Consider the following 23,598-nt stretch of genomic DNA (forward strand, 5'->3'; position numbering starts at 1 on the left):
TTTTGAAGGAGAAACTCATCAATGCACCAATCATAATTGCTCCGAATTGGTCCCTTCCATTCGAGCTTATGTGCGATGCTTCTGATTTTGCTGTTGGCTCTGTTTTGGGTCAAAGGGTCGAGAAACATTTCTGACCCATCTACTATGCAAGCAAGACCTTGCAGGGAGCACAACTGAATTATACTACCACTGAAAAGGAGCTCCTTGCGGTGGTCTTTTCATTTGATAAGTTTCGGTCCTACTTAGTCTTGTCTAAGACTATTGTTTTTACGGACCATTCTACTCTTAAGTACCTATTTTTGAAACCAGATGCGAAACCTCGACTGCTTAGATGGATCTTGCTTTTGCAAGAATTCGACATCGAGATCCGGGATAAGAAGGGTGCTGAAAATCTAGCGACTGACCACTTTTCTAGACTCGAGAATCCAAATCTCGAAATCCTTCACGAATCGAGTATCTATGATGATTTTCCCGATGAATATCTCATGGCGATGGACAAGGTGGACAAGCCGTGGTACGTGGACATTGCTAATTATCTCGTTGGGGGATTCTTGGAAAAAGGGTGGTCGCATCAAAAGAGTAAGAAATTCTTTAGTGACCTTAAGTACTATTTCTGGGAGGCTCCCTATCTTTTTCGTTGTTGTCCCAATGGGGTTATCCGCCGGTGCGTTTCCGGTAAGGAGTGTATGCGTATTTTGACTGAGTGCCATAGTGGGCGTACCGGTGGGCATTTTGGACCCCAAATCACGGGGCGTAAAGTCTATGATGCCGGCTTCTTTTGGCCGACAATTTTCAAGGATGCTCACCGGATTTGCAAATCGTGCGATTCTTGTCAAAGGGCCAGTAAAGTCACCAAATGTGATAAGATGCCTCAACAAAGCATCCAAGTTTGTGAAGTATTTGATGTTTAGGGGATTGACTTTATGGGGCCATTTCCGCAATCTCAGAATTATAGTTACATACTCGTTGCCATTGACTACGTGTCTAAATGGGCTGAAGCGCAAGCTTTACCCACAAATGATGCACGAGTTGTGATTTCCTTCATTCAACGTTTATTCTCTCGATTTGGAACTCCTAAAGCTTTGATTAGCGATAGGGGTACTCATTTTTGTAACACCCAAATGGAGAAGGTATTGAAGCGTTATGGAGTTCTCCATAAAGTTTCTACTTCATACCATCCCCAAATGAGCGGACAAGTTGAGAACACCAATCGAGCTCTTAAAAGTATTCTTGAGAAAACTGTGGGGTCGAATCCGAAGGAGTGGGCGAATAAGCTCGATGAAGCTTTGTGGGCGTTTAGAACCGCCTTCAAAACGCCAATTGGAACCACTCCTTATCGGTTGGTTTATGGGAAAGCGTGCCATCTTCCGTTGGAAATTGAGCATAAGGCGATGTGGGCACTTAAAAAGTGCAATTTAGATTTGAAGGAAGCCGGATGTCTAAGGGCAGGGTAATTGAATGAGCTTGGTGAATTACGCCTTGATGCGTATGAAAATTCGCTGATTTATAAGGAGAAAATCAAGCAATGGCATGATAGGAAGTTAAAGGGTCCAAAAGAGTTTAATGAAGGCGATCGAGTGCTTTTGTTTAACTCTAGATTAAAGCTTTTACCGGGAAAACTTAAGTCCCGGTGGACGGGACCATTTGAGGTTATTAAGGTGTACCCATACAGTACGACTGAGTTGAAAAATGCAAGCGGTACTACTTTTAAGGTTAATGGACATCGTGTAAAGAAATATTTTGATGGTCCGTTGGAGATTGATGACGGGGTTCACGTTGAACCCGATCCTAAGGTTACTTGAAGTTGGAAACGAGTTTTGTGAACGACTCGTTAAACATGGTTCACATTGTTGTATAGTTTGTATTAATAGGTTTGATCACGGGTTTGCTGAGTCTTAAATGCTAAATGGTTAATTATGATAGATTGCTTGTTATTTTGTTGGTTGTTTTGGTGTTTAAAGGTATTTGAGTTTGCTGCATAGCTTAAAAAGTCGAGGTATCAGGATAAGTACATTGCCGCGGCGCGACATTTGGGGTTGCGACGCGATATTTGAAGGGTTTGCGGAACAGAAAGTCATTTTAAAATGGTTTTTAAACACGTTAATTTCCGCGTCGCGAGGAATGCGGTCGCGGCGCGAAGTTTCAAAGGTTTTGAGGTTCACGAATTTTTAAAGAATTAGAATCAGGTATGGTGTAACGCCGGGGCGCGGCCACTAATGTCGCGGCGCGACGTTTCTGCTGCGTAGATTCCTACCCGACGGTCATTGTTTTAACTCACATGGGTCAACCCGACCACTACATAACCCGACGGGAATTTCATTCTATTTAGGGGTTTTTGGATCTGTTTTCACCCACTTTTGTTCACACTTTCCTCTTAGACAAAGTTAGAGCTCTCAAACCCTAGTTTCAATTAACACTAATTGCTACCTAATTTCTTCAATTCATTGTTCAATCATGCCGGTTAAGGTCCGATTTTGACTAATCTCTTGCTTTTTTCTCTCATGTTTCTTGATTAATTGTATTAATTCTAGGGTTCATGTTTAAAATTTTAAGGGTTTTGTTTGATTGAAACTTTTATGCCTTAATATGTGATGAATTGTTGATGAATATGATATAATTGTGTTTTCTTCATGAATTCTTGTGTAGATTATGCATAATATTGATTCTTGAGATTAGGGTAGTGTTAAATCTGAATTTGATGTTGAATGTTTGGTGATTTTGTTTGTGAGGGAGATGTTTGCTAATAGATACACGTTTTAAGATAGTGTGGGGTGATTTGGGCGGGTTACATGTGATTTTGGAAATTGGTAAAGCATGATGATTTTTGTGATTTATGAGATGTTTACTTGGTTGTTGGAATAGTTTAATCTTCTTGGAATTGGTTAATTAACTTGATGAGTTTGTGAAATTGAGTTAAATGGGAGTTGTTTAATGAGGCACTTATATGATATAGTGTTATGAGAATTGGTTTGAATTTGATACCATGGAACACAAACATATGTTGTGAATACTTGCTTTTGTCTAAATGCCTAATTGAAGTTGAGACGAGTATTAATGGTACTTGGTGCAAGTATGTGGAACATGTTGATTTTCCTAACGCTAACTTTTCAATGTTTTATGTTTGGTTTGGTTTGGTTTTTGTTTAATGTGTGTAGAGAAGCAGACTTGATGCTCCATCATCCTCCACGGCTCAATCCCGAAGGGATGAAGAGCGAAGAACTAATCCGGAGATTTGGTTACAAAACGTTGGGGAGCAATTCTCGGAATATTTTGGATACATTTCAGCTCGAAATATTCAAGCGACTTGGTATTTTAGTTGGGATGAGTTGAATAGTGCATCTAGTGAGGTAAGGGAGGATATTGCTTATATGTTGGTGATGTCGAGACAGGGGGTTGATCTTGGCACTTGGGAACGTGCTTTTTCTTTGAGAGACGATCTTTACCGTGAGTTAATTGTTGAGTTTTTCTCCTCTTTAAGTTTCCTTTCTCGAAGGGATGGGACGGATCAAGCCTTTTTGACATTTCATTTAGGAGGAGAAAGTCGAGCCATGATTCGAATTGATTTGGCTCGAGCACTAAATTTGTATGAAGAATTGGATGAGAATTCTTTAATACGCTATTTGAAAAAAGAAACTGAGTTCATCGGGAATCAGGACAATTATAACGAGCGAGACTTTTGGTATGAAATTTCGGGTTTGACTCCATTTGTGTCTAATGAGTCGAAAGGGTCCGATATTCGAAGCAGAGATCTACGGTTACTCCATAAACTGTTGTCGTGTACTTTTTATGGATGAAGAAATGGGAATGATAAAGTTAATTCTACCGAGTTGTGGATAATGCATCGATTTCAGGCTAATGCGCATGTTGATTTATGTATGTTAATTGCTACGTATTTATCTAATCAGTCAAGGGAGACACGCTCTACGAGGCCACTGCTGGGTGGTCATTTTGTTACAAAAATTGCACGATTTTTCAACATTAATTTTAGCAGGTGTACAAGATTGACCGACCCATTGCAGGTAATGAAACCTTTTAATTTAAGGTTTTATCTTAATGTGCGTTTTGTGATGTGGGATGCGAATCGAGTTAGCTTGGTCGCATATGTTAAGCCACAAGAGCCCGAGCCCGGTGGTAATGTTCAAGGAGGTGATGAGGCGGAGCCGGTTGCTCCGAATGTGCCAGCGGGGGGTCAGCCTTGGGGTATTTCTCAAGAAATTTGGGATAACTTGGTTTCGCGGGTTGATAACATGCAAATCGGTGTGTCAGACAGCTTTGATGAGTTTCGGGGAGAACAACGGTCGCATAATGACCGTATGTGGGAAAGTCAGCAGAGGGTTGATGAGAGGTCGGCTGAGTCTTTGCATGACCAGCAATGGATGGCATATGGGGGCGATTGGCAAAGGCACAATGCTCGTCTTTTCTACTACAACCCGGATCATTATTATGGTACTACTACTCAGCCACCCGTTTATTATCGCAGTCCAGTTTGGCCACGAGTGCAGGCCCCAATTTACAGTGAGCAGGAAAGGTTGGAGGATGCGCATCAAAGGTTTCAGCAGCAGTATCCGCACGGCAATTGGCCGTATGATGGTTTTCAATGATGAGGGCCTGCGAGCCCGTGATTATGTTGTAATTTGTTTTAAACTATTTCTGTTTCATTGGTTTGTACTTGGATAATTTTATATTTTGCTGATGTACTGTGGATTTATTCGGGGACAAGGCGTTTCGGTACAGGGTGGTGCCACCTTGTCCCATTTATGTAGTTTTCTTGTGTTTTTCTTTTCTTAGGTATGTTGGTGAAACATTTTTTTTCAAGTCTGGCATTAAGTTCAGCAAAACTACTTGAGTGATGATATTGGTGTGAGGATCGGGAATGGACGATGTTCTTATGCTGGCAGTCAGTTCAGCGCCATCTGTCACTGTCATTCCACGATTAGTGGTTAACTCGATAAGTTTTTATTTTTCTTATCCTTTCGATTTTCATCTATTTTTGATCTCAAGTAATGGGGACATTGCTTGATCTCAAGTGTGGGGTGGGGATATAAAATCTCTCGGGTTGGTTGTTAATGAAATCATCATCATACTAGTTTTGATATTAAAAGACTTGACGTTTCACGGGGTTTTGGTCGTAAAAAAAAAAAAATTGAAAAATTAGGGGAAAAATATAGAAAAATAATTAAAAATTCGACCAAAACCCTTGTTTTTGATATGGCTTGGTATTTTATATTATATTTCATGATTTCAAAGAAGCCAAAAGTGTTCCACATGTTCATTACCATTGGACATGAAATCCTACGAGTTCGGGGAACTCAATAGTAGGTCACCTGTACCAAAACGGGTGTAAACCGTGAGAGAGCGGTGATTGCATAGCTTGATTGTGACTGAATCACGTGCCTGATCACAAACTTTTGGTTACTTGGTATAGCATATTTCCGAAACTATATCATTTTATTATTACATCATCTAATGGTGTGATACTGTGGGAAGAGGAGCCTCGAGTTTCACCGGTGCTGTCCTTTTTAGGAGCAATAGCTACGTGCTTGTGTTTGCTTAGACAACACAACCCATAGCCAAAAGCTATGGTACCCAAAGGTTTTTAGGATTTATTGGAAGGGTAGTATCTACTTCTTACCTTTCTTAAAACAAGCAGAAAAGCTTGTCATGTGGGAAGTAGGCAAACCGGTGTCAATTGAAACATATTGGCACTTCCGAGTGACTCAGATCCACTCATTAAGTAAAGTCTTCTGACCGTTCCATTTGGTACGTATACCTCTTAAGCGTTCCATTTCATTACCCATCATATCACGATGAGGTACTGTTAGAGGAGAGAGTCTTGAACTTTCAAAACATGTTCATTATTTTGAATGTGAAATCCTATATGAACATTAAAATTCATACGTAGGTCATCTGCACCAAGGCGGGTGTCAACTGTATGAATGGTGATAGTGGCGTGTGGTCGAAACCGGACCATTCGCTAGATCGAAAACTTAAACAGGGCGATCCTCATTGTTTCTCCTAACAAGGACAATGTTGCACCCGACCACCTAATATAACCATACAGGATGTATCTTTTCCATCCTTAAGGGAGTCAAATCTCCTGAACGACACACTTGCTGATTTGTTTCAGAAGATGTAGTCCAGACCAGTTGTAGGTTGACGAAAAATCTTGAAAAGTCATTGCTAAAATCGACTGGAAATATACCAGGCCTCAACGTCAAACAGGGAAACTGGTAGTCAAAGCTTATCTCAATGAGGGAGATTTGCTAGCCAAATGGGAAGCGCACCATGATACACAAAATATCAGTGACTGATCAGATTCCCTGTGGATAACCTCCGGAAAGGTAAGATATCAGCTTTTAAGCCTGATGAACCTCAATCTTTATGGTTGACTTAACGGATTAGATGATCACCTCATGATTATCGATGATATCTGGACGTAATGTGTATCCTCCTAAGCACATTATTTTCTTACCGACATCTTGCGATGTTAGGTACTGTGGGAGGCTTGGCTTGACCAATTGCGGGGTAGCCCGTGCGTTCTTTTGGCACACATGTTCGATTGCTATATATATTTGGTGCTCGGTTTCCACTTGATTCCCGTTTCCTTTGAAGATTTATTTTGTGACTCGAGATTCTCTACTTCATCATTATGGTACGTTACTCGAGATTATCTTTGGTTACTATATTCATTTCATATTGTTTGCGGTTCGGGAAGTTACTTCGGGGGAATGCAAGTGGGAACCATGGTTGTTATTTACTCCAAATCGTGCTCATGCTAGTTGTTTGTGTGGTATCGTGTTCGTTTGGTTCTACATACATGTTTGAAGAGTTATTATATGGTAGAAGATTATTATCGAGTTCTATTGCTTGAGGACAAGCAAAACTCTAGTGTGGGGTGGTTTGATATCGCATATTTTATACACGTTTTCCTTAGCGATATCGATCATAATTTAGTCCGTTCGGATACGATTTGGTGTTTATTTTGATAATATTGAGAATGTTCGAGTTTGAAGAGCTATTTGTAGAAGAGATGCGGTTTTTGAAGCTTTTGAGGATTAAAACGTTAAGTACTTATTGGTTAATGAGGTGTTGAGTTAGTTAAAGCAAGGAAAAAGAGAAAAAGAAACGTGAGAATTAATTTCAGTTGTTTGTCGCGGTGCGACAATCGAAGCTGCGGCGCGACGTTTGGCTATTTTCCAGATCAGAAGTTGGTTAAAAAGGGGTTCCAGTTCGCGTGTTGTGTCGCGGCGCGACAATATGGGCCGCGGCGCGACCGTCTGTCGGTCCAGATTATTATGGCAAGTATTTAAGGCCCGAAAATACCCTAATTTATTCATTCTTCCATCCAGACGAATTGTAGCAGTTTTTGGGCGATTTTTGGTGATCTTTGGAGAACTCCAAGGTCATTCAATCACTTCAATCATTCCAGATTCAACCTTCAATTCGTTCATCATCCGCGATTGCTTATTTAATTAGGTTGATTTCTTTGTCATAAACAATGAATTCTTTCCTTTATTTATTTGTGATTTTGGTTTTAGCCATGATTGTTGGCTAAGTTTTAATGTTTGTCTAGATTGAATATTTGCAAGTGTTTGGATGATACTTTAATGTTTTATTGATTAATGCATGATAATTATGAGTTTTGATTAAGAACCATTCTTGTGGGTGCTGATTATTGTTACTAGGTTGATTAGTGAATCTTGTTTGAACAAAGGGAACCCTGTTTCAATTTAGTGATCTAATTTTTAATTGATTTGTCTTAACCGATTGGGTGCTTACTGGACCAAGGGGGTAAACCGGATAACATTGATTAAAAAAAATAGGGGTGAATTGTGTGGAGTGAACGCGTAACCAATTGAATCTTAATCTTATAATTAGCCAATTACTAAGTCACAAACGAAAGAGGTCTTTGGTGAAAGGGAACCCTAAGCCAATAAATCCTAGTTTGACGTGTTTGCTAAAAGAGAACTCTGAGTAAACCGACTATGTAGTTGCGTGCATTGATAAATAGAACTAGTGCTTAATAATAATTCATCCAACACTGCGAATAGGAGATCTAGGCGAACATTCTTTTATCTATTGAATTCAAATATCTTTATTTTCCATTGAGTCTGCTATTTGATTTACTTAAACCTAAAAACCCAAAAATATTGTCTTTTACTTTTGATCTATCTTTGATTTGGCTAATCGTTAAATAGCCACAAAACAAATATTCTCGTACTTTCGATTTTTTATAGTTTAACTTAGTTTACTTTTATTAGTTGCAAACTTAATTCTCACTTAATACTATCCTTGGAACGATCTTGGATTTTACCAATATCTATACTGCTACACGATCGGGTACACTGCCCGTTAGTGTGTAATCTTTTAATAACCGGTATTTTCCATTGATAAATAATATACACGATATCACACATTAAGTACCAGGTTCAGATATGGCGTGTCAGGTTATCTCATGCGGTCGCATGAGTTTTAGCCTACGAGTCCATGCGGTTGCATGGCCCAGATATTCAGGTCACAAATTGGGCTGCTACAGTGTAGCCCGAATACAATTTTAATTATATTTTTTTCTGTTTTTATATTTATATAAAATATTTATATAAATTAAATGAAAACTTATATTTTTACAAACTAAAATAGAAATAGAAATATTTTATAAATTTATATATTTTAAACAAATTCTTAAAATATATATATATATATATATATATATATATATATATATATATTGTTTTTCTTTTTATATTTTTGATTGTATTATATAAAATGTATTTTTATAAAAATGAATTAAAGCTTAATAAAAATCTTTTTTTTATAGCGTTTCGCTTCCGGTGTTTAAGAGTTCCCCGGCAGCGGCGCCAAAAATACTTGATGTTTGCAGAGGTGTATACAAAATAGTTATATTTTTATTGGGAAAAACTATTAAATACGATACAATTTTACACAAGTTATTTATTTATTTATAGAGTGGATATACCTAAACCTTGCTACAACACTTATAGGCAGTGTACCTAATTGTACAGTAGTGTAGTTTTTAGTAAGTCCGGTTCGTCCACAGGGAATTAGCCAAGTTTAACGCTATATTTTTAAAACTAAATTTGTATATAAATATATATATATATTTATAAGTAGTATTATTATTATAAAAGGGGGTTTTTACCGTTTAAATACCGGTTTGTCGATTTTATGTCTTAAGTCGCAGTTAAAACCTAATGTAAAATATTAAAAATAAATATACTTAATTTAAAGCGTAAAGTAAATAACGATAATTAAAGTGCGATAAATAAAATGACGATAAATAAAAGTGTAAAATAAATAAAAAGTACGATAATTAAAAGTGCGATAAATAAAATGATAGTAAATAAAATTGCGATGAAATATGAAATAAAAGAATTATGCTTATTTAAACTTCCGTAATCATGATGTTTGACGTGTTGATTTTAGTTTATTACCATGGGTTAATTGTCCTTTGTCCTGGATTATTCAATATGTCCATCTGGTTTTTGTCCATAACAATCCATCAGTCATAAATATAAAGTGCGAGTGTCCTCGTCAAATTATCCTTATATCCGAAGTCAAATATTCCAACTAATTGGGGACTTAAACTATAACAAGGTTTTAATACTTTGTTAACAATTACGCCAAGTGTCCTTGTACATAATTCACCCCTGTTTTAATGAGTCTATTGACTATTAATCCATTCTCGTGTCCGGTTAAATGAACGATTATTAGTACTTATAAATATCCCGCCCATCGTGTCCGATCGAGTGTATATAGTTATTTATAATTACGTCCAATTGTAAATCTTTATATTAAATTAACGAACTATAATTCAATTAAACAAATATAAAGCCCATTAATAGCCCATAGTCTAATTTCCACAAGTGTCGTTCTTTTGTCCAAACCCCAATTATGGTACAAAGCCCAATTACCTCGTCTTTAATATTTTAGCCCAACATCACGATTACTTCGATTTAAATAAGCATAATAATAACTTAGCTACGAGACATTAATTTAAAAAGATTGAACATAACTTACAATGATTAATAATAGCGTAGCGTTACACGGACAGAATTTCAACTTACACACTTACAACATTCGCTAACATACCCTTACTATTATTAATCTTAAATTAAAATTAAAATTATAAATTATATATATATATATATATATATATATATATATATATATATATATATATATATATATATATATATATATCATGAGAGATAGAGAGGATAGAAAAAGATGTGTTATTTTCGGTCGAAACACGCGAAATTTATAGGACCTGAACTGATACAGTGCACCGTGCGATCTCATGGTTTTTAGTCTTCCTGGCCATGCGATTGCATGGCCTTCTTTTACAGCTCACATACTTTTGTTTTTTATTTGCCGACGGTTTTAATAAATAAATATAATATATATATAATTTTAAGAATTATTTATATATTATATTATATTTATGTGCATAGTTGACTTGTAATTTTTAGTCCGTTGCGTCGCGCGTTAAGAGTTGACTCTGGTCCCGGTTCTGAATTTTCGAACGTCCTTTCGTACTATTTAATATCTTGTACTTTGCGTTTCGCGGCTCGTACTCTTGTAACTTTTAGACTTTTCTCATCAATAATTTGAACCACTTTGATTGTACTTTGTACTTTTTAGCTTTTTGGTCGTTTGCATCTTCAATTCGTCGAATCTGTCTTTTGTCTTCACCTTTTATTATTTAAACGAATATCACTTGTAAATAGAACAATTGCAACTAAAAGCTTGTCTTTCTTGAGGGATAATGCTATGAAATATATGTTCGTTTTTAGCATTATCATAAACCAATGAACTCACCAACCTTTTGGTTTATACTTGAAAGCATGTTTATTCTCAGGTTTGAAAGAAATCTTCCGCTGTGCATTTGCTTATTTTAAAGATAATACTTGGAGTCGTACATGACATATTTCAAAGGACGTTGCATTCAAGTCGTTGAGTTCAATAAAGATCATTATTAAGTAAATGACATATTAAGTCATCTATAGTTTGGATATATTATGAAAGGGTATGCATACTTGTCAACTTTCAATGTAATGAAAGGTTGTCTTTTAAAAACGAATACTGTGTTTGTAAAATGTATCATATAGAGGTCAAATACCTCGCAATGTAACCATATGTTATTGTATTCGTCCTTATGGATTAGGACGGGTCGTCTCACTTACCCTATCTAAAGTAGAGTAATTAGGCTATTTTTGACCGGCCCTGTGACGACCCGGAAATTTCCGACCAAATTTAAACTTTAATCTTTATATTATTCCGACACGATAAGCAAAGTTTGTTAAGTTAAATCTCAAGAATTTTAAACTGTGTTCATACATCCATTATAACCTCGACCAAATTCCGACGATTCACGAACCGTTATATATAAATAGATATGTATATGTATATATATATATTATAACTTGAGAATATTAATAAAGTATTAAACGTATAATACTTTATACGAACGTATTTGTTTCAATATGATTTTCGGCGAAATTAAAAAAATATATATTAAATGATTGAATTATCAGAAACATTGAATTATGATTACAAGTCTCTGTTGAGAGGTCCACTATGATTTGAGAAAATCTATTCCTCTTAACGATATTCAGAATAATTTGTAAAGCTATTTATAAATAAAAACAAAAAGTGTCATTTACGAAAGTTAGACAAAAGTTAGTGGATAATTGGTTTCCATAATATTCTATTAATCTATTTTCAAGCGTACAAAGACGTTTTCAATTTAAAAAGAACTTTATTATTAAAACGTATATAACTTTTATAAATATCTAGAATCACTTTTGACAACTCATTACTTAACCAGTATAATAAATATAACGATATTTATATTTTATTTCATTAAATATATATAACGATTTAAATTAATATTATATATATTTATACGCGTATTATACATACATAGTTTTTATACTTTTACTATACTTTAACTTTACCTTTACTTTACTTTTACTTTACCTTAACTTTAATAATTCACTTTAATAAATCATACTTTAATAATTCACTTTAATAATTCACTTTAATAATTCATACTTTAATAATTCACTTTAATAATTCATACTTTAATAATTCACTTTAATAATTTAAAAATCTATTATAAATAGAATTCAATAGGTTTCATTATTTCATAGAAACTTGAAAATATATTTCTCTAAACTCTCTCAATCGATTTATATATATATATATATATATATATATATATATATATATATATATATATATATATATATATATATATATATATTTGCTCTGTATTACTTCAAGATATTATTAGTATACATAAAATATTACGACGGAGTGGTGTCCGAGTGATTTCAAAATAGTTTTTTTGAATGAGTCGAAGCTAAGGAAATTATGGGTTATAGCTATGGAGGTGATGAGTATGGTTCATGGGTATGCTCGTGAGGTCAATCTAGTGTTTATCATCTCCGTTGCGTCTACGTACTTTTCTGCAATATTGAATCTAAATATTGATACGTTCGTGAATCCGAGGCCAACCTTGCACTTGTTAAATGACGTTATATGTATTTTTACTACGAAATACAGTATTGTGAGTTTCATTTGCTCCCTTTTTAATTGCTTTTGCAATATATATTTTTGGGCTGAGAATACATGCGCTGTTTTATAAATGTTTTACGAAGTAGGCACAAGTACTAAAACTAATTCTATGTGGGTTTAAACCAGAAATATACCCTTAGCTTGGTAACATTAAACTACTTGTCTATGTACGGTAGACGCGAATCCTAAAGATAGATCTATTGGGCCTGACAAACCCCATCCTGACTATGTGATGCTTTAGTACTTCGAGGTTATTTTAAACACACCTGATCTGGTGTACTTCAGAGGGTAAAACATGAACGTTAAGGCTTGTTACCGGGTGCCTACAACTTATAGAATACTTTTATACACTTGCGAGTGTACATATATTTATAAACAGAAATCTTGTGGTCTATTAATATATTGAAATGATTGTTATGATAAACCTATGAATTCACCAACCTTTTGGTTGACACTTTAAAGCATGTTTATTCTCAGGTATTAAAGAAATCTTCCGCTGTGCATTAGCTCATTTTAAGGATATTACTTGGAGTCATTCATGGCATATTTTGAAAGACGTTGCATTCGAGTCATTGAGTTCATCAAGATTATTATTAAGCCAATTATAGTTGGATGTATTATGAAATGGTGTGCATGCCGTCAACTTTCGTTGTAAAGAAAGTTTATCTTTTAAAAACGAATGCAATGTTTGTAAAATGTATCATATAGAGGTCAAATACCTCGCGATGTAATCAACTATTGTGAATCGTTTATAATGTATATGAACGGGTCCTTTCAGTTGGTATCAGAGCGGTGGTCTTAGCGAACCAGGTTTGCATTAGTGTGTCTAACTGATAGTCGTTAGGATGCATTAGTGAGCCTGGACTTCGACCGTGTCTGCATGTCAAAAGTTTTGCTTATCATTTTTGTCGAAAATTGCCTGCTTATCATTCTTAGTCTAGACATGTCTTACTGCATTGATTGCATGAATAGTGTATAGACAAAATTCATATCTTAGCGTATCTGCTAATCCATATCTTAGCGTATCTGTTACTGTAAACTTTGCCTGACATATCCCGTAAATTCCTCCGTAATCTACGAAATCTTTTGCGCTATATATATAGATATTCTATGTAATAAGAATACCTCCCGATAGCTGAAAAATCATTTCATATCGAAAAATTCTTTATTCAATCGAACGAAATGGAATTCGTCATTAGTTCAAGTCCCTCGAATTCCGATATGGAATCCCACTCAAGCTCCGAAAGCAGTGTGACCGGAATGGATAAACCAATTAGCCATCATCTATTCTGGATGAATTGGGGATAGGTTCGTAGCCTCCTCAATAATTGGAGACAAGAAGAAGGTGATCCCTTCCATCCACCACATTGCCCTCTTGGCGATGAACCTGAAGCACTTACCGGCGAACCGGTCCGAAACACCATTTTCTCTCTCATTTCCAGAGTTTCTCGTCATGATTATATACTACATCAAATTCTAGATTTTATTTATCCGCTCGTCCGAACCGACAATCACCCCGGTGTAATAGAAGAAGTCAACGCGCTTCGCGCTCGAGTAGTGGCTTTAGAGAATATGGTGCAAGGGTTACAAACACCAACAAATAACGAAGTATTAATTCATAATTTCAATTTTATTGAATAAATACTCCGTAAAAGTTATGTAATTTCTAAAGTCTTTAGGGATTATTCAGTTCTAGTTTCAACCGTAAATCAAATGAGTTTAATTTAATATTAACTCATTAAATCTATGTTACATCTGAAGAAAATATGCACATATATATTTTCATAAAGACTGTAATAAAATTCTGTTGTACAAAATATTAATTGTGAAATTTTTTTTAACGGGTAGGTAATACCCGAGAGATATATAAATTCACAATTAATATATTATATTTTTCGAAACTGATTCAGCAATCATCAACTATACTCCCTACTTTCACAACAATATCCATTCTTTCATATAAATCAAAACAATCATACTCATTCAAATTCAATTACATATTCTGATTTTGAAATCGCATAATTCAATTCGAAATATAACCAGTATCATCACTCTTAGATTCCTATATCTTTCAAAGCTATACTTTGACTTCAAAACTGTGTTAGAACATCATATGTATTAACGATTACAATATGTGCTCAAACCCTTCGAAATTCCTGAAGACACTTCAACTAAGGAACAATCGAGATGATGATCCAACCACATGTTACCCACAGTTATACACCTGAAAAACTCTCAAAACCCAAGTCATAGTCCGACACGTATCCGTGTTAGACCCTTTAGCATTTACTAGCTAACATAACTTTTCAATTCCATTTAAAAATAGACAGTTTTGTCACAGCTCCAACAAGTCAACTTCGACTTCTCAATCAAAAAAAGTCTTATTATAACCTCGATAGATACGTTGCCCTTTCGCCAACGTTACCGGGGAATCGTTTACATTCACCACATTAGCAATAAACTTACCAACAACTTCACTGATCTTTGACTTTCCCAAAAAAAAAATCATTATAATTATCGAAACCCTATCATATACTCATTCGTACCTTATAACAAGAATTGCCATACCAATTATTGAGAATCAGCAATCAGTATTTTGAAACCTGCAGCATGTCTACATCAACAATTACATATACACACAACGTCTACCTCCAAGACTTACATTCTTTGAATGAGAAATTTCTGAAAAACACCCTAAACTGTAAATCAGTTTTCGAAATTTTGAAAAATGCTGATGAAGCAGCAAAAACTGTAAACGACCTTAACAGTAAAAAGTTGGATGATAAAGGATAGTATATTGGCAAAGCTCAGAAAAAGAGAAGATTTGGAACTGGAAAACGGATTGAGCAAAGTATGAAGGAGGCTGTGGACAAATCACAAAGGCTGAACCTGCCTTCAAAGAATCCAAATGATTCAGTACTTGCTGAAGTCATTAACGAATACCTTGCTCCTGACTCTAAACCCCTGCGGACAATATCCTTCATCATCCTCTGATATTAGACATTCTAAGATATCATCGTATCTTTCATTATAAATATCATCCATACTTCTGAAGATATTTTTATAATTATTCTTATCTGAAATCATTTACCTCTTCGCGCTATCTGTATTATATCATAAAAGAAACTATTTTAGTTTCTAAAGTCTGAAACATTCGAGTTTAAAATAAGAATATTCTTGAAGAAGTGTTGGGAGCTGAAGCATGAGTTAGTATAATATAATGACACTTGATCAACGTGATTATATTACAGTAATTCATGCTGAGTTTCTAAATGGAACATGATGATTCACAGATCATAACGTCATCATGTGCTATGTTACAAGACTCTTGTATTCTCTTTGATCTCTAAATATCAAGAAAATATTTCTTGATGATTCGGCCTTTTTCGAGGTATTCTGGTAATTTGACAAGTCAAGATCGTGTCATTACAATTTCCTTCCTAGAACATTAACAATGTTCATTCCGAAATTTATATCTGCGAATTCTGGACCATTACAAGCGGTGCTTAATCGCAAGAAGAAGAAACGAAAGGACAAAGCTCCGAACTAGAAATGGGAGTATAAATCATAGCAAATAGAAGAGAGCATTAACTGTGGATGACAATGATTATAGAAGAAGCAAGGACTTTGAAATATAAGGGAAGATATAAAACCCAACAACAACCCAGAAATCACAAACCGTATATATCAATGCATATAGCAATATAAAGATACGGGAGAACTAAAAACACTATAAAACCAAGAGTATAGTAGAAGTAAATAGATTCTTCCGGAGGCAGATGAAAAAGAAGAGCGACAGATATGAAAGTGAGGAGTATATCAAGAATCAGCACTGGATGAAGCATATTGACAAATACTTTAAAATATGAGTTGAGAAGGTGTGAGTTGTAAGAAAACAAATGAGGTGGATTTATAGTGAAATATCCGACAGAGAAATCAAAATGGATTATCGCATTAATTTGAAGAGGATCATAATTTCCTTAATTGCCGAATAATCAAATCTAATATAGATTACAAAGATTTTCTTTTCGGAGATCAATCGTGATGACGTCAAAAGATACGACGAATCACTATGATCTTATTTCATTCATTTACGATAACTTCACTCACACGCTTCGAGTAATCGAATTATTTTATCCATTCTTCTTGAACATGATAAAACTCTATAATCATTATAATAACATTCTCATTGTTAGTCATGACGACCTCTATCAAATTTCGGGGACGAAATTTCTTTAACGGGTAGGTACTGTGACGACCCGGAAATTTCCGACCAAATTTAAACTTTAATCTTTATATTATTCCGACACGATAAGCAAAGTTTGTTAAGTTAAATCTCAAGAATTTTAAACTGTGTTCATACATCCATTATAACCTCGACCAAATTCCGACGATTCACGAACCGTTATATATAAATAGATATGTATATGTATATATATATTATAACTTGAGAATATTAATAAAGTATTAAACGTATAATACTTTATACGAACGTATTTGTTTCAATATGATTTTCGGCGAAATTAAAAAAATATATATTAAATGATTGAATTATCAGAAACATTGAATTATGATTACAAGTCTCTGTTGAGAGGTCCACTATGATTTGAGAAAATCTATTCCTCTTAACGATATTCAGAATAATTTGTAAAGCTATTTATAAATAAAAACAAAAAGTGTCATTTATGAAAGTTAGACAAAAGTTAGTGGAGAATTGTTTTCCATAATATTCTATTAATCTATTTTCAAGCGTACAAAGACGTTTTCAGTTTAAAAAGAACTTTATTATTAAAACGTATATAACTTTTATAAATATCTAGAATCACTTTTGACAACTCATTACTTAACCAGTATAATAAATATAACGATATTTATATTTTATTTCATTAAATATATATAACGATTTAAATTAATATTATATATATTTATACGCGTATTATAGATACATAGTTTTTATACTTTTACTATACTTTAACTTTATCTTTACTTTACTTTTACTTTACTTTAACTTTAATAATTCACTTTAATAATTCATACTTTAATAATTCACTTTAATAATTCACTTTAATAATTCATACTTTAATAATTCACTTTAATAATTCATACTTTAATAATTCACTTTAATAATTCAAAAATCTATTTTAAATAGAATTCAATAGGTTTCATTATTTCATAGAAACTTGAAAATATATTTCTCTAAACTCTCTCAATCGATTTATATATATATATATATATATATATATATATATATATGCTCTGTATTACTTCAAGATATTATTAGTATACATAAAATATTACGACGGAGTGGTGTCCGAGTGATTTCAAAATAGTTTTTTTGAATGAGTCGAAGCTAAGGAAATTATGGGTTATAGCTATGGAGGTGATGAGTATGGTTCATGGGTATGCTCGTGAGGTCAATCTAGTGTTTATCATCTCCGTTGCGTCTACGTACTTTCCTGCAATATTGAATCTAAATATTGATACGTTCGTGAATCCGAGGCCAACTTTGCACTTGTTAAATGACGTTATATGTATTTTTACTACGAAATACAGTATTGTGAGTTTCATTTGCTCCCTTTTTAATTGCTTTTGCAATATATATTTTTGGGCTGAGAATACATGAGCTGTTTTATAAATATTTTACGAAGTAGGCACAAGTACTAAAACTAATTCTATGTGGGTTTAAATCAGAAATATACCCTTAGCTTGGTAACATTAAACTACTTGTCTATGTACGGTAGACGCGAATCCTAAAGATAGATCTATTGGGCCTGACAAACCCCATCCTGACTGTGTGATACTTTAGTACTTCGAGGTTATTTTAAACACACCTGATCTGGTGTACTTCAGAGGGTAAAACATGAACGTTAAGGCTTGTTACCGGGTGCCTACAACTTATAGAATACTTTTATACACTTGCGAGTGTACATATATTTATAAACAGAAATCTTGTGGTCTATTAATATATTGAAATGATTGTTATGATAAACCTATGAACTCACCAACCTTTTGGTTGACACTTTAAAGCATGTTTATTCTCAGGTATTAAAGAAATCTTCCGCTGTGCATTAGCTCATTTTAAGGATATTACTTGGAGTCATTCATGGCATATTTTGAAAGACGTTGCATTCGAGTCATTGAGTTCATCAAGATTATTATTAAGCCAATTATAGTTGGATGTATTATGAAATGGTGTGCATGCCGTCAACTTTCGTTGTAAAGAAAGTTTATCTTTTAAAAACGAATGCAATGTTTGTAAAATGTATCATATAGAGGTCAAATACCTCGCGATGTAATCAACTATTGTGAATCGTTTATAATGTATATGAACGGGTCCTTTCAGGCCCTTCGACACCGATCAAATTTTGGCGCCGCTGCCGGGGAGGTGTGCGCTTGATTGTAAGCTCTTATTTTATTGCTTTCGTGTTAAATTAGAAAAAACCATAAAAATTATAAAACCAATAAAAAACCAAAAATAGTGTTTTTGTTTATTTTGTTTTTTGTCAGTTTTACGCTCGGTGTTATTGTTTTTGTTGGAGTGCAGGTTAGTGTATGCAAACTCGGAAGTTGGGAGATCAAAATCTTAAGCCTTTAGACCAGGAAATCGAGAAATCTGCAAAAGCTAATCAAAAAGCTACAAGAATTTTAAAGAACTCGACAATGGCTTCAACATCCACACAACCACCACCAGAGTCACATCCTATTGTTCCACCAAACTCGCCTAAATCAGACTCCGACGTCGAGGAGGAAGTTTTCGTTCATCAAACCGAAATGGCAGAACGTGCAAGAGGAGTAGATACCTACTACCAACTGGGTGACTATGCGGATCATTCACCCATCGTTTTCCCCGCCCAAGAAGGGGGAAACAATCGGAGATTTGAGGTCCGACCTCAAATTATCTCCATTTTGCCAACCTACCGAGGTATGGCTAATGAGGAACCATATGAACACATCACCGAGTTTAATGAAATATGTGCTACTAATCAGGTAAACGGTTTCACTGATGATGAGGTACGCCTTCGCTTATTTCCTTATTCATTAAAAGATAAGGCAAAGCGATGGTTTCTTTCTTTACCCGCCCGGAGTATTAATACTTGGGCGGAAATGAAAAAAAAAGTTTTTAGAGGAGTTCTACCCGATAAGTAAGACATCGGACATGCGTACGCAAATAAAATCTTTTAGGCAATTGCCTGGTGAACTTTTTCATGAAGCGTACGAACGTCTGAAGGAATTACTTAGGGCATGCCCACACCATGAGATACCAAAGTGGGAATTGGTTAAAGTTTTCTATGATAGTTTGGATTCCCAAAATAGGCAATTCCTTTTGGCGGCTAGTGGTGGGGCATTTTTAACTCGATCTAGTGATGACGAGTGGACCTTCTTTGAGCAATTAAGCAAGGGTTCAAAAATCCAAGCTTCAGTCAATCGGAAACAACCTAGTACTTCCCGAGTGAATCATGTTTCTGACTCGAGTGGTTCATCAAGGAACCTTGAGCAAGAACTAGATGATTTGAAAATGCCTATATTTAACAACCTAAACCAGGGTCTTGCTTGTAATATTTCGCAGGTTCAGGAAGTTTGTGAGATATGCGGGGATCCTTCTCATTTCGCACACGGGTGTAGGAATGAGATTCCACCGGTGAATCAACAAATAATGGAAGAACAAGTTAATGAGATTCAGGGACGGAGATTTGATCCATACTCTAACACGTATAATCCGGGTTGGAGAAACCATCCAAATTTTAGTTGGAGCAACAACAATGCTCTAAATGCTACCCAAGGGACCCAACAAAGACCTCAAAATAAATTTCAAAACCAAGGAAATTTTCAGAATCAAGGCAACTATCAAAGAAACTATCAAAATCCTTATCCCAACAACCGAAACCAAAACCAAAACAATTAACAAAATCAAGGCCAAAATCAAAATCAAAACAATGCCCCACCCAATCAACCATCTAGCTCGGATGCCAAGATGGATGCGTTTATCTCCGAAATGCATAAAATAGTGGAAGTGCAAAACAAGTCAATTGGTGCATTGGCTAAGGAGATTGGTAATGTAGCAGAGAGTAAGGGAAATCGGGAGCCCGGTACCATTCCGAGTTATACAGTGTTAAATCCAAATCATAAGGACTCGGGCAAAGGACATAGTGTAAACATGGTAGGCACCTTGCGTAGTGGAAAGAAGTATGACAACAAGGTTGGTGAGAAAGAGGTAGCTCAAAGAACTATGTGGCTGGTTTTCACTATCTCCCCCACACTTAGGCCCTTCAAGATCCTCTAAATTGGAAATCACCTCATAATCAACTCGAGAATTCACCTTTTCATTCTTATTCACTTTGATCTTGTGACCTCCAAACCGCTCAACGAGTTTTTCTACGGTTTTTCCCATTACTTTGACTACTTTTTCATCGAATTCTTCAGACTTTTCAAGTGTATCAACAGACACATTCCCAACACAATTCTCCATTTTGTTATCACTAGATACCTGCTCATTTAATTTTCTCATTGATGGTGATCGGGAAGGCCTAATATAAGAATGAAGTAGCCTAGGGTATTCCCCATGCATGAAATCCCTCAGATCCGGCTCTAAATTCTATCCAAAAATACGTCCAGCCGCAATTTATGCCCAGCCGCAAAAACCCAAGCGCCTCCTTATGCCCGTTTCTGACCTGAACAAACTTTTTATTTCAGGCCAGCCGCAATTTATGCTCACCAGCCGCAATTTGCGGCTGGGTACTTTTTTCGCGCCTTTTTCTCGTTTTAATCCTCGTTTTCGCGTTTCGTTGACATTTATGAACCGATCAACTATTGATCAATGCAAGTTCTATGCTTTTGTTATTGCAAGTTGAATTATTGTGATTTAACATTGTGTTCTTGATCAAACTTAGTGTTAATTAGATTAAGGATAAAGACATATTGTCTAGGTTGCATAGTTCAATCCCAAGACAGTAGAATTGAAGAACTTAAGAAGTCTTGTCTATGAGATTTGATCAATACTTGGTAAACATAATACTTGTCTGAATGAATGCATGCTAGATTGGGATTGTGAAATGATAAAGGCTTTTAATCTCATTGTTTACATTTCAACATTTTCAATTGCACTTTAGTTTAAGTTTTAAGCTTTATTCTAGTTGATTAATTTGAATAGTTTTTAGTTAAACAAACAAACCAACCCTGAAATTGCTTGCTATTAACCACTATTTTCCGTGAAACGAATCATGCTTACCCTATTCAAAGTAGAGTAATTAGGCTATTTTTGACCGGCCCTTCGACATCGATTATGTGTGTCTTCATATGTATATGTAATGTATATGTATGTATTTTTATGTGTAAAAACTACTCTATTAAAGTGTAATGTTTGTGGTTGATACTTACAGGCACTTCAATTTGCGGTCAATTATGAACCATACCCAGGTTTTCATGCTCGTGTTAAAGCTAAAGTAGATGCTAACATTAGAGAGTGGAAGGAAAGCAAGCAAAAGAAAAGCTCGTAAGTTTTGTGTCAATTAATGAAAAATCCATGTTACTTACAATCCAGATTGCAACTTTGTGATGTGTTTACTGTTGATAACAAAATAAATCTATTCTATTTATCGTGCTGGATGTTAAAGTACATTGTATTACTGTAATTATTATCTATATCTACATTATGTGGTTCCCGCCAACATCGTTTCTAATACAATCCAAAAGATATTAAACTTTCATGATGGTTTCAAGTTTCTTTGGGGCGTTACAATTCTCATGGTACTCCACATCTCGTGTACATATGATTAAGTGAATTCGCTAATCATACCTCTTTTACACATGAACTTTGATAATAATAATAATAATAATAATAATAATAATAATAATAATAATAATAATAATAATAATAATAATAATAATAATAATAATAATAATAATAATGATGATTAAAAAAAATAGACTGAACCTACCTCGATCCCGAGCGCTAAGTCTTCTAACACTGCACAAGCCGACAAGACCATCGCCAGTGTGGCATTATCAAGTTTTACATTGGCATCCTGCTTACGTGTAAACAGCTCCACCCCTTCCCTAGGTTCCTCGCAACAAACATGACAATCTATAATCTATTACGGTGTTCAAACCCATCAAGCTAAATGCATGTATTTCATCAAACAACTGACGTGCAACTAGAACATCTTTTTATATTTTATACATTTGAATCAATGTATTCGTTACAAAAATGTGACACTCAATCCAATGTTTCACCACACTATAGTGATCTTGTGTCCCCAATAAAACTGATTCAGATTGCCCACTAGCTTACTAAAAAAATAAGTAGTCAAATTGTGTAGTTTCACTCCATTGTCAAACATCATGTTATAGCAACAAAAAAACTTTATCTACTTCATTCATATTACTATAAACCCTAAAATAATACAGAGTATTATTCCAAACACGCATTTGAGGCAATAATTCATTAGGAACGTAAGAAATTGCTTTATACTTTCCACGATTACAAAAGTTAACATGTAAATTGTCCAAAACAAGTACAAATTTTGTTCTTGACAACCAATTCCATTGGGGATATTTTCGTTATGTGGTGCAAGAACTTGAATTAGGCCATCGTCACCTATGTTCACACACATTTCGCTAATCTGAATTTGTATGGAACCTTCAAACTAACAAAAATTTTCAATTGTGCCTATAGTCTCACATTTATTTAAATAATGTTATATTATTAGAAAATTAAGATATTATTGAATGTGTATAATATACAAGGAAACTAATCAATTGATATTGTGGGCTCATTGTTTTGCTTATGGAAATAGAGAATATGATGTGATTATAAAAGTGTGTGAATTTCTCAGTGTAATGACATCAAATTTGTTTGATTGGTTAAGAGTTACTTTCCTTCTTTTATTCATTCATTTCCCCACACATGTGCAAATGGACAATATGTCATATCATAAAATTCCTCCTAATAATACATTTGCAATATATCATATAATCATATCATATATTTGTTTTATTGTT

At 34.7% G+C, this 23,598-nt stretch overlaps 1 pseudogene; it reads left to right on the forward strand.

Moving 5' to 3' along the window:
- Positions 1 to 22,094, forward strand: part of LOC139857615 (2-hydroxy-palmitic acid dioxygenase mpo1-like) — a 76,174-nt pseudogene extending 54,080 nt beyond the window's left edge.
- Positions 22,095 to 23,598: the final 1,504 nt, after the last annotated feature.

Source organism: Rutidosis leptorrhynchoides, chromosome 7 (genome assembly GCF_046630445.1).
Source record: "Rutidosis leptorrhynchoides isolate AG116_Rl617_1_P2 chromosome 7, CSIRO_AGI_Rlap_v1, whole genome shotgun sequence".
Taxonomy (NCBI): domain Eukaryota; kingdom Viridiplantae; phylum Streptophyta; class Magnoliopsida; order Asterales; family Asteraceae; genus Rutidosis; species Rutidosis leptorrhynchoides.